Source organism: Melospiza melodia, chromosome 5 (assembly GCF_035770615.1).
Source record: "Melospiza melodia melodia isolate bMelMel2 chromosome 5, bMelMel2.pri, whole genome shotgun sequence".
NCBI classification, from domain to species: Eukaryota; Metazoa; Chordata; class Aves; order Passeriformes; family Passerellidae; genus Melospiza; species Melospiza melodia.
Window position 1 is genome coordinate 43,831,930 of NC_086198.1, and position 12,022 is coordinate 43,843,951.

Consider the following 12,022-nt stretch of genomic DNA (forward strand, 5'->3'; position numbering starts at 1 on the left):
ATCAAACCAGCCCGACTTGGCACTGGTGCCACCTTGGGTCTGGGAACCATCCTGCCTAGCGTGGATTTTCAGGGGCCAGCCGGCTACTCCCAGCCATATGCCCCCAAACACAACCCACGGCCCTTTTCTCTGGCAAAGAAAACTCAGCTGCCCAGCTTCTGGATGGCAGATTGCAGGCGCCACTTGGTACTATCAAACCAGCCCAACTTGGCACTGGTGCCACCATGGGTCTGGTAACCATCCTGCCTATTGTAGCTTTTCAGGAGCCAGCCAGTCACTCCCAGCCATAGGCCCCCAGACACAAACCTCGGCCCGTTTCCCTGGCAAACAAAAGTAAGCTGCCCCGCTTCTGGATGGCAGATTGCAGGAGCCACTTGGTACTATCAAACCAGCCCAACTTGGCACTGGTGCAACCTTGGGTCTGGGAACCATCCTGCGTATTGTGGATTTTCAGGAGCCAGCCGTCCACTCCCAGCCACAGGGCCCACAAAACCAACCACGGCCATTTTCCTTGGCAAACAAAACTCAGCTACCCCGCGTCTGGATGGCCGATTGCAGGAGCCATTTGGTACTATCAAACCAGCCCAACTTGGCACTGGTGCCACCTTGGGTCTGGAAGCCATCATGCGTATGGTTGATTTTCAGGAGTCAGCTGGCCACTCCTAGCCATAGGACCTCAAACACAAACCTCGGCACATTTCTCTGGCAAAAAAAACTCAGCTGCCCCGCTTCTGGATGGCAGATTGCAGGACGCACTTGGTACAATCAAACCAGCCCGACTTGGCCCTGGTGCCACCTTGGATCTGGGAACCATCCTGCCTAGCGTAGATTTTCAGGGGCCAGCCGGCCACTCTCAGCCATATGCCCCCAAAAACAAACCACGGCCTTTTTCTCTGGCAAACAAAACTCAACTGCCCCTCTTCTGGATGGCAAATTGCAGGAGCCACTTGGTACTATCAAACCAGCCCAACTTGGCACTGGTGCAACCTTGGGTCTGGGAACCATCCTGCGTATTGTGGATTTTCAGGAGCCAGCCGTCCACTCCCAGCCACAGGGCCCACAAAACCAACCACGGCCATTTTCCTTGGCAAACAAAACTCAGCTACCCCGCGTCTGGATGGCCGATTGCAGGAGCCATTTGGTACTATCAAACCAGCCCAACTTGGCACTGGTGCCACCTTGGGTCTGGAAGCCATCATGCGTATCGTTGATTTTCAGGAGTCAGCTGGCCACTCCTACCAATAGGACCTCAAACACAAACCTCGGCACATTTCTCTGGCAAAAAAAACTCAGCTGCCCCGCTTCTGGATGGCAGATTGCAGGACGCACTTGGTACAATCAAACCAGCCCGACTTGGCCCTGGTGCCACCTTGGATCTGGGAACCATCCTGCCTATCGTGGATTTTCAGGGGCCAGCCGGCCACTCTCAGCCATATGCCCCCAAAAACAAACCACGGCCTTTTTCTCTGGCAAACAAAACTCAACTGCCCCTCTTCTGGATGGCAAATTGCAGGAGCCACTTGGTACTATCAAACCAGCCCGACTTGCCACTGGTGCAACCTTTGGTCTGGGAACCATCCTGCCTATTGTGGATTTTCAGGAGCCAGCCGGTCACTCCCAGCCATATGCCTCCAGACACAAACCTCGGCCCGTTTCTCTGGCAAACAAAAGTTAGCTGCCCCGCTTCTGGATGGCAGATTGCAGGAGGCACTTGGTACTATCAAACCAGCTCAACTTGGCACTGGTGCCACCTTGGGTCTGGGAACCATCCTGTGTATCGTGTATTCTGAGGAGCCAGCCGGCCACTCCCAGCCATATGCACCCAAACACAAACAACGGCGCTTTTCCCTGGAAAACAAAACTCGCCTGCCAAATTTTTGATGGCAGATTGCAGGAGCCACTTGGTACTATCAAACCAGCCCAACTTGGCACTGGTGCCACCATGGGTCTGGTAACCATCCTGCCTATCGTAGCTTTTCAGGAGCCAGCCGGTCACTCCCAGCCATAGCCCCCAGACACAAACCTCAGCCCGTTTCCCTGGCAAAGGAAACTAAGCTGCCCCGCTTCTGGATGGCAGATTGCAGGAGTCACTTTGCACCATCAAACCAGCCGGACTTTGCTTTGGTGCTATCTTTGGTCTGGGAACCATCCTGCCTATTGTGGATTTTCAAGAGCCAGCCGGTCACTCTCAGCCATATGCCCCCAGACAAAAACCTCGGCCCGTTTCCCTAGCAAACAAAAGTAAGCTGCCCCGCTTCTGGATGGCAGATTGCAGGAGCCACTTGGTACTATCAAACCAGCCCAACTTGGCACTGGTGCCACCTTGGATCTGGGAACCATCCTGCGTATCGTACATATTCAGGAACCAGCCGAACACTGCTGGCCATAGGCCCCCAGACACAAACCTCAGCCCGTTTCCCTGGCAAAGGGAACTAAGCTGCCCCGCTTCTGGATGGCAGATTGCAGGAGTCACTTTGCACCATCAAACCAGCCGGACTTGGCACTGGTGCCACCTTGGATCTGGGAACCATCCTGCCTAGCGTGGATTTTCAGGGGCCAGCCGGCCACTCTCAGCCATAGGCCCCCAAACACAAACCACGGCCTTTTTCTTTGGCAAACAAAACTCAACTGCCCCTCTTCTGGATGGCAAATTGCAGGAGCCACTTGGTACTATCAAACCAGCCTGACTTTGCTTTGGTGCTATCTTTGGTCTGGGAACCATCCTGCCTATTGTGGATTTTCAAGAGCCAGCCGGTCACTCTCAGCCATATGCCCCCAGACAAAAACCTCAGCCCGTTTCTCTGGCAAACAAAAGTTAGCTGCCCCGCTTCTGGATGGCAGATTGCAGGAGCCACTTGGTACTATCAAACCAGCCCAACTTGGCACTGGTGCCACCTTGGATCTGGGAACCATCCTGCGTATCGTACATATTCAGGAACCAGCCGAACACTGCTGGCCATAGGCCCCCAGACACAAACCTTGGCACGTTTCCCTGGCAAACAAAAGTAAGCTGCCCCGCTTCTGGATGGCAGATTGCGGGAGCCACTTGGTACTATCAAACCAGCTCAACTTGGCACTGGTGCCACCTTGGCTCTGGGAACCATCCTGCCTATCGTGGATTTTCAGGAAACAGCCGGCCACTCCCAGCCACAGGCCCCCAAACACAAACCACGGCCCATTTCCCTGGCAAACAAAACTCAGCTGCCCCGCATCTGGATGGCAGTTTGCAGGAGACACTTGGGACTATCAAACCAGCCCAACTTGGCACTGGTACCACCTTGGATCTGGGAACCATCCTGCCTAGCGTGGATTTTCAGGGGCCAGCCGGCCACTCTCAGCCATATGCCCCCAAACACAAACCTCGGCCCTTTTCTCTGGCAAACAAAACTCAACTGCCCCTCTTCTGGATGGCAAATTGTAGGACGCACTTGGTACTACAAAAACAGCCCGACTTCGCACTGGTGCCACCATGGGTCTGGTAACCATCCTGCCTATCGTGCATTTTAAGGAGCCAGCTGGCCACTCCCAGCCATATGCCCCCAAACACAAACCACGGCCCTTTTCCCTGGCAAACAAAACTCAGGATCCCCGCTTCTGGATTGAGATTGCAGGAGCCACTTTGCACCATCAAACCAGCCCGACATGGCACTGGTGCCACCTTGGATCTGGGAACCATCCTGCCTATTGTGGATTTTCAGGGGCCAGCCGGCCACTCTCAGCCATATGCCCCCAAACAGAAACCACGGCCCTTTTCTCTGGCAAACAAAACTCAACTGCCCCTCTTCTGGATGGCAAATTGCAGGACGCACATGGTACTACAAAAAACAGCTTGACTTGGCACTGGTGCCACCTTGGCTCTGGGAACCATCCTGCCTATCGTGGATTTTCAGGAAACAGCCGGCCACTCCGTGCCACAGGCCCCCAAACACAAACCACGTCCCATTTCCCTGGCAAACAAAACTCAGCTGCCCCGCATCTGGATGGCGGTTTGCAGGAGCCACTTGGGACTATCAAACCAGCCCAACTTGGCACTGGTACCACCTTGGATCTGGGAACCATCCTGCCTATGGTGGATTTTCAGGAGCCAGCCGGCCACTCCCAGCCATATGCACCCAAACACAACCCATGGCCCTTTTCTCTGGCAAACAAAACTCAGCTTCCCAGCTTCTGGATGGCAGATTGCAGGAGCCACTTGGTACTATCAAACCAGCCCGACTTTGCACTGATGCCACCTTGGGTCTGGGAACCATCCTGCGTATTGTGGATTGTCAGGAGCCAGCCGACCACTCTCGGCCACAGACCCCAATCAAAAACAACGGCCCGTTTCCCTGGCAAAAAAAACTCAGCTGCCCCGCTTCTGGATGGGAGATTGCAGGAGGCACTTGACACTGTCAAACCAACCCGACTTGGCACTGGTGCCACCTTTGGTCTGGTTACCGTCCTGCCTATCGTGGATTTTAAGGAGCCAGTCGGCTACTCCCAGCCACAGGCCCCCCAAAAAACAACGGCCCTTTCTTCTGGCAATCAAAACTTAGCTGCCCCGCTTCTGGATGGCAGATTGCAGGAGGCACTTGCTACTATCCAACCAGCCCGACTTGGCACTGGTGCCACCTTGGCTCTGGGAACCATCCTGCGTTTCGTGGATTCTAAGGAGCCAGCCGGCCACTCCCAGCCACAGGCCCCCAAACACAAACAATGGCCCATTTCCCTGGCAAACAAAACTCGCCTGCCAACTTTTTGATGGCAGATTGCAGGAGGCACTTGGTACTATCAAACCAGCCCAACTTGGCACTGTTGCCACCATGGGCCTGGTAACCATCCTGCCTATCGTAGCTTTTCAGGAGCCAGCCGGTCACTCCCAGCGATAGGCCCCCAGACACAAACCTCGGCCCGTTTCCCTGGCAAACAAAAGTAAGCTGCCCCGCTTCTGGATGGCAGATTGCAGGAGCCACTTGGTACTATCAAACCAGCCCAACTTGGCACTGGTGCAACCTTAGGTCTGGGAACCATCCTGCGTATCTTGGATTTTAAGGAGCCAGCCGGCTACTCCTAGCCACAGGCCCGGAACATAAATCACGGCACTTTTTTCTGGCAAACAAAACTTATGTGCCCCGCTTCTGGATGGCAGATTGTAGGAGCCACTCGGTACTGTCAAAGCAGCCCGACTTGGCCCATGTGCCTCATTGGGTCTGGGAACCATCCTGCCTTTCATGGATTCTAAGGAGCCAGACGGCCACTCCCAGCCGTATGCCTCCAAAAGCAAACCACGGACATTTTCTCTGGCCAACAAAACTCAACTGCCCCCCTTCTGGATGGCAGATTGCAGGACGCACTTGGTACTACAAGAACAGCCCGACTTGGCACTGGTGCCACCATGGGTCTGGTAAGCATTCTGCGTATCATGCATTTTAAGGAGACAGCTGGATACTCCCAGCCATACGCCCCCAGTAACAAACCACGGCCCATTTCCCTGGCAAACAAAACTCAGGATCCCCGCTTCTGGATGGAGATTGCAGGAGCCACTTTGCACCATCAAACCAGCCCGACTTGGCACTGGTGCCACCTTGGGTCTGGGAACCATCCTGCCTAGCGTGGATTTTCAGGAGCCAGCCGGCCACTCCTAGCCATATGCCCCAAAAACAAACCAGGGACCATTTCTCTGGCAAACAAAAATCAGCTGCCCCGCTTCTGGATGGCAGATTTCAGGAGTCACTTTGAACCATAGAACCAGCCCGACTTGGCACTGGTGCCACCTCGGATCTGGGAACCATCCTGCCTATCGTGGATTTTCAGGGGCCAGCCGGCCACTCTCAGCCATATGCCCCCAAACACAAACCACGGCCCATTTCCCTGGAAAACAAAATTCAGCTGCCCCGCTTCTGGATGGCAGTTTGCAGGAGCCACTTGGGACTATCAAACCAGCCCAACTTGGCACTGGTATCACCTTGGATCTGGGAACCATCCTGCCTAGCATGGATTTTAAGGAGCCAGCCGGCCACTCCCAGCCATATGCCCCCAAACACAAACCTCGGCCCTTTTCTCTGGCAAACAAAACTCAACTGCCCCTCTTCTGGATGGCAAATTGTAGGACGCACTTGGTACTACAAAAACAGCCCGACTTCGCACTGGTGCCACCATGGGTCTGGTAACCATCCTGCCTATCGTGCATTTTAAGGAGCCAGCTGGCCACTCCCAGCCATATGCCCCCAAACACAAACCACGGCCCTTTTCCCTGGCAAACAAAACTCAGGATCCCCGCTTCTGGATTGAGATTGCAGGAGCCACTTTGCACCATCAAACCAGCCCGACATGGCACTGGTGCCACCTTGGATCTGGGAACCATCCTGCCTATTGTGGATTTTCAGGGGCCAGCCGGCCACTCTCAGCCATATGCCCCCAAACAGAAACCACGGCCCTTTTCTCTGGCAAACAAAACTCAACTGCCCCTCTTCTGGATGGCAAATTGCAGGACGCACATGGTACTACAAAAAACAGCTTGACTTGGCACTGGTGCCACCTTGGCTCTGGGAACCATCCTGCCTATCGTGGATTTTCAGGAAACAGCCGGCCACTCCCAGCCACAGGCCCCCAAACACAAACCACGGCCCATTTCCCTGGCAAACAAAACTCAGCTGCCCCGCATCTGGATGGCGGTTTGCAGGAGCCACTTGGGACTATCAAACCAGCCCAACTTGGCACTGGTACCACCTTGGATCTGGGAACCATCCTGCCTATCGTGGATTTTCAGGAGCCAGCCGGCCACTCCCAGCCATATGCACCCAAACACAACCCATGGCCCTTTTCTCTGGCAAACAAAACTCAGCTTCCCAGCTTCTGGATGGCAGATTGCAGGAGCCACTTGGTACTATCAAACCAGCCCGACTTTGCACTGATGCCACCTTGGGTCTGGGAACCATCCTGCGTATTGTGGATTGTCAGGAGCCAGCCGACCACTCTCGGCCACAGACCCCAATCAAAAACAACGGCCCGTTTCCCTGGCAAAAAAAACTCAGCTGCCCCGCTTCTGGATGGGAGATTGCAGGAGGCACTTGACACTGTCAAACCAACCCGACTTGGCACTGGTGCCACCTTGGCTCTGGGAACCATCCTGCGTTTCGTGGATTCTAAGGAGCCAGCCGGCCACTCCCAGCCACAGGCCCCCAAACACAAACAATGGCCCATTTCCCTGGCAAACAAAACTCGCCTGCCAACTTTTTGATGGCAGATTGCAGGAGGCACTTGGTACTATCAAACCAGCCCAACTTGGCACTGGTGCCACCATGGGTCTGGTAACCATCCTGCCTATCGTAGCTTTTCAGGAGCCAGCCGGTCACTCCCAGCGATAGGCCCCCAGACACAAACCTCGGCCCGTTTCCCTGGCAAACAAAGGTAAGCTGCCCCGCTTCTGGATGGCAGATTGCAGGAGCCACTTGGTACTATCAAACCAGCCCAACTTGGCACTGGTGCAACCTTGGGTCTGGGAACCATCCTGCCTGTCATGGATTTTCAGGAGCCAGCCGTCCACACCCAGCCACAGGGCCCACAAAACCAACCTCGGCCATTGTCCTTGGCAAACAAAACTCAGCTACCCCGCATCTGGATGGCCGATTGCAGGAGCCATTTGGTACTATCAAACCAGCCCAACTTGGCACTGGTACCACCTTGGGTCTGGAAGCCATCATGCGTATGGTTGATTTTCAGGAGTCAGCTGGCCACTCCCAGCCATAGGACCTCAAACACAAACCTCGGCGCATTTCTCTGGCGAACAAAACTCAGCTGCCCCGCTTCTGGATGGCAGATTGCAGGACGCACTTGGTACAATCAAACCAGCCCGACTTGGCCGTGGTGCCACCTTGGATCTGGGAACCATCCTGCCTATCGTGGATTTTCAGGGGCCAGCCGGCCACTCTCAGCCATATGCCCCCAAAAACAAACAACGGCCTTTTTCTCTGGCAAACAAAACTCAACTGCCCCTCTTCTGGATGGCAAATTGCAGGAGCCACTTGGTACTATCAAACCAGCCCAACTTGGCACTGGTGCAGCCTTGGGTCTGGGAACCATCCTGCGTATCGTGGATTTTAAGGAGCCAGCCGGCTACTCCTAGCCACAGGCCCGGAACATAAATCACGGCACTTTTTTCTGGCAAACAATACTTATCTGCCCCGCTTCTGGATGGCAGATTGCAGGAGCCACTTGGTACTATCAAACCAGCTCGACTTGGCACTGGTGCCACCTTGGGTCTGGGAACCATCCTGTGTATCGTGGATTCTAAGGAGCCAGCCGGCCACTCCCAGCCATATGCACCCAAACACAAACAACGGCGCTTTTCCCTGGAAAACAAAACTCGCCTGCCAAATTTTTGATGGCAGATTGCAGGAGCCACTTGGTACTATCAAACCAGCCCAACTTGGCACTGGTGCCACCATGGGTCTGGTAACCATCCTGCCTATCGTAGCTTTTCAGGAGCCAGCCGGTCACTCCCAGCCATAGGCCCCCAGACACAAACCTCAGCCCATTTCCCTGGCAAAGGAAACTAAGCTGCCCCGCTTCTGGATGGCAGATTGTAGGAGCCACTTGGTACTGTCAAAACAGCCTGACTTGGCACAGGTGCCTCATTGGGTCTGGGAACCATCCTGCCTGTCATGGAGTCTAAGGAGCCAGACGGCCACTCCCAGCCGTATGCCTCCAAAAACAAACCACGGACATTTTCTCTGGCCAACAAAACTCAACTGCCCCGCTTCTGGATGGCAGATTGCAGGAGTCACTTTGAACCATAGAACCAGCCCGACATGGCACTGGTGCCACCTTGGATCTGGGAACCATCCTGCCTATCGTGGATTTTCAGGGGCCAGCCAGCCACTCTCAGCCATATGCCCCCAAACACAAACCACGGCCCATTTCCCTGGCAAACAAAATTCAGCTGCCCCGCTTCTGGATGGCAGTTTGCAGGAGCCACTTGGGACTATCAAACCAGCCCAACTTGGCACTGGTATCACCTTGGATCTGGGATCCATCCTGCCTAGCGTGGATTTTCAGGGGCCAGCCGGCCACTCCCAGCCATATGCCCCCAAACACAAACCTCGGCCCTTTTCTCTGGCAAACAAAACTAAACTGCCCCTTTTCTGGATGGCGGTTTGCAGGACGCACTTGGTACTACAAAAAACAGCTTGACTTGGCACTGGTGCCACCTTGGGTCTGGTTACCTTCCTGCGTATCTTGCATTTTAAGCACCCAGCCGGCCACTCCCAGCCATATGCACCCAAACACAACCCATGGCCCTTTTCTCTGGCAAAAAAAACTCAGCTGCCCAGCTTCTGGATGGCAGATTGCAGGAGCCACTTGGTACTATCAAAACAGCCCGACTTTGCACTGGTGCCACCTTGGGTCTGGGAACCATCCTGCGTATTGTGGATTGTCAGGAGCCAGCCGACCACTCTCGGCCACAGACCCCAATCAAAAACAACGGCCCGTTTCCCTGGCAAACAAAACTAAACTTCCCCGCTTCTGGATGGGAGATTGCAGGAGGCACTTGCAACTATCCAACCAGCCCGACTTGGCAGTGGTGCCACCTTCGGTCTGGGAACCATCCTGCCTATCGTGGATTTTCAGGAAACAGCCGGCCACTCCCAGCCATATGCCTCCAGACACAAACCTCGGCCCGTTTCTCTGGCAAACAAAAGTTAGCTGCCCCGCTTCTGGATGGCAGATTGCAGGAGCCACTTGGTACTATCAAACCAGCCCAACTTGGCACTGGTGCAGCCTTGGGTCTGGGAACCATCCTGCGTATCGTGGATTTTAAGGAGCCAGCCGGCTACTCCTAGCCACAGGCCCGGAACATAAATCACGGCACTTTTTTCTGGCAAACAAAACTTATCTGCCCCGCTTCTGGATGGCAGATTGCAGGAGCCACTTGGTACTATCAAACCAGCTCGACTTGGCACTGGTGCCACCTTGGGTCTGGGAACCATCCTGTGTATCGTGGATTCTAAGGAGCCAGCCGGCCACTCCCAGCCATATGCACCCAAACACAAACAACGGCGCTTTTCCCTGGAAAACAAAACTCGCCTGCCAAATTTTTGATGGCAGATTGCAGGAGCCACTTGGTACTATCAAACCAGCCCAACTTGGCACTGGTGCCACCATGGGTCTGGTAACCATCCTGCCTATCGTAGCTTTTCAGGAGCTAGCCGGTCACTCCCAGCCATAGGCCCCCAGACACAAACCTCAGCCCATTTCCCTGGCAAAGGAAACTAAGCTGCCCCGCTTCTGGATGGCAGATTGTAGGAGCCACTTGGTACTGTCAAAGCAGCCTGACTTGGCACAGGTGCCTCATTGGGTCTGGGAACCATCCTGCCTGTCAAGGATTCTAAGGAGCCAGACGGCCACTCCCAGCCGTATGCCTCCAAAAACAAACCACGGACATTTTCTCTGGCCAACAAAACTCAACTGCCCCGCTTCTGGATGGCAGATTGCAGGAGTCACTTTGAACCATAGAACCAGCCCGACTTGGCAGTGGTGCCACCTTGGATCTGGGAACCATCCTGCCTATCGTGGATTTTCAGGGGCCAGCCAGCCACTCTCAGCCATATGCCCCCAAACACAAACCACGGCCCATTTCCCTGGCAAACAAAATTCAGCTGCCCCGCTTCTGGATGGCAGTTTGCAGGAGCCACTTGGGACTATCAAACCAGCCCAACTTGGCACTGGTATCACCTTGGATCTGGGAACCATCCTGCCTAGCGTGGATTTTCAGGGGCCAGCCGGCCACTCCCAGCCATATGCCCCCAAACACAAACCTCGGCCCTTTTCTCTGGCAAACAAAACTCAACTGCCCCTTTTCTGGATGGCAAATTGCAGGACGCACTTGGTACTACAAAAAACAGCTTGACTTGGCACTGGTGCCACCTTGGGTCTGGTTACCTTCCTGCGTATCTTGCATTTTAAGGAGCCAGACGGCCACTCCCAGCCATATGCACCCAAACACAACCCATGGCCCTTTTCTCTGGCAAAAAAAACTCAGCTGCCCAGCTTCTGGATGGCAGATTGCAGGAGCCACTTGGTACTATCAAACCAGCCCGACTTTGCACTGGTGCCACCTTGGGTCTGGGAACCATCCTGCGTATTGTGGATTGTCAGGAGCCAGCCGACCACTCTCGGCCACAGACCCCAATCAAAAACAACGGCCCGTTTCCCTGGCAAACAAAACTAAACTTCCCCGCTTCTGGATGGGAGATTGCAGGAGGCACTTGCTACTATCCAACCAGCCCGACTTGGCAGTGGTGCCACATTCGGTCTGGGAACCATCCTGCCTATCGTGGATTTTCAGGAAACAGCCGGCCACTCCCAGCCATATGCCTCCAGACACAAACCTCGGCCCGTTTCTCTGGCAAACAAAAGTTAGCTGCCCCGCTTCTGGATGGCAGATTGCAGGAGCCACTTGGTACTATCAAACCAGCTCAACTTGGCACTGGTGCCACCTTGGGTCTGGGAACCATCCTGTGTATCGTGGATTCTGAGGAGCCAGCCGGCCACTCCCAGCCATATGCACCCAAACACAAACAACGGCGCTTTTCCCTGGAAAACAAAACTCGCCTGCCAAATTTTTGATGGCAGATTGCAGGAGCCACTTGGTACTATCAAACCAGCCCAACTTGGCACTGGTGCCACTATGGGTCTGGTAACCATCCTGCCTATTGTAGCTTTTCAGGAGCCAGCCGGTCACTCCCAGCCATAGCCCCCAGAAACAAACCTCAGCCCGTTTCCCTGGCAAAGGAAACTAAGCTGCCCAGCTTCTGGATGGCAAATTGCAGGAGTCACTTTGCACCATCAAACCAGCCGGACTTGGCACTGGTGCCACCTTGGATCTGGGAACCATCCTGCCTAGCGTGGATTTTCAGGGGCCAGCCGGCCACTCTCAGCCATAGGCCCCCAAACACAAACCACGGCCTTTTTCTTTGGCAAACAAAACTCAACTGCCCCTCTTCTGGATGGCAAATTGCAGGAGCCACTTGGGACTATCAAA